At 55.0% G+C, this 1139-nt stretch overlaps 1 non-coding gene across 1 annotated transcript; it reads left to right on the top strand.

Moving 5' to 3' along the window:
• Positions 1-247: 247 nt before the first annotated feature.
• On the top strand, positions 248-366 carry LOC137654875 (5S ribosomal RNA). The gene has a single exon (XR_011046731.1). It is a non-coding gene; the product is annotated as a 5S ribosomal RNA (ribosomal RNA).
• Positions 367-1139: the final 773 nt, after the last annotated feature.

Genomic DNA, 1139 nt, shown 5'->3' with positions numbered 1-1139 from the left:
ATCCCGCCGCGGCATCGCAGGTTTTTCCGCAGAGAACTCTCCCTGCTTTCCTCATGGCCGCTCAGGAGCAGGCTTCCGCCTCCTTCGCCTTTTGGAGGTCTGGTCAACTCCGGTAGGCTCGGGTTCGACCTTCTTCAACGCCGGGACAAGCTTCCGGGTCCTTACCAAGAGTGAGGGATCATGGTAATTTGCTAGGAGCCTTCTCTACTTCTGCCTCAACATCTGGAGTATCTAGCCATGATATTGAGTCAACGGCCTTACCACGTTGAAAACACTGCTTCTCGTCCGATCAGCGAAGTTAAGCAACGTTGGGTCTGGTCAGTACTTGGATGGGTGACCGCCTGGGGATGCCAGATGCTGTTGCCTCCTTCTCCGAGCCTTCCCTTCAGTTGACTGTGGCAAGGCTGAGGAGAGTCGCGGTACCTGTTCTCAGTCAAGCAGAGCTTTCAGCCCTACCTTGGAACGTTTCCTGGGTCTCTTTTCCTCATTGACCCGTCTAAAGTCCCAAACGGTCGCCTCAGGATAAGTTCCCTGTGAGGCGGCCCAAGTTCCGGTGGTATCAAGCAACGATTAACCGGATTTTCTGGCCCCTATAGGACCAGCGGAACGTTTAGACCTGCAATGGGTGTTGACCTATGGAACCTCTTGATGGGAGTGGATATTCTCGTCCTTTCCCCACATTTTGATGCTGTTCTCGGACTCGTCAAAGAAAGGGGGGCGGGGCATGTTCCGGTTCAGGCCTATGGTCAGGACCTGAAGGATACCTCTCCATCATTCAGGCAGGCTTAGGGGCCGTAGTCTGGCCCCTCTACAGATCCTACAGTTCCTGCCGAGTCGCTCCGTGCGCGACGACTTCATGGTACTGGCGTATTCCAACCAGCAAGGGACGCATTTTCATACCTCCGCATCTTGCAGTAGAGATGCTGAGATGATCCGAGGTCCTCTCAATACCACTATCGGCTCGCTCATTCCGGGCTGAGGAATGTTCTCTCCGACTATCTGAGCAGAGCCTCGCAGATAGAGAGTACCTGGGGGTCTTTGGCCTTTAGTAACCAGCAAGTCCTGGCCTGGGGGACCTGATCGCGACAGCCTGGAACTTCAAGCTTCCGCTGTTCTTCCCCCCAGTCTCAGACCCCAAG

This window comes from Palaemon carinicauda, chromosome 15 (genome assembly GCF_036898095.1).
Source record: "Palaemon carinicauda isolate YSFRI2023 chromosome 15, ASM3689809v2, whole genome shotgun sequence".
Taxonomy (NCBI): Eukaryota; Metazoa; Arthropoda; class Malacostraca; order Decapoda; family Palaemonidae; genus Palaemon; species Palaemon carinicauda.
This window is presented reverse-complemented; position numbering and strand designations above follow the sequence as displayed.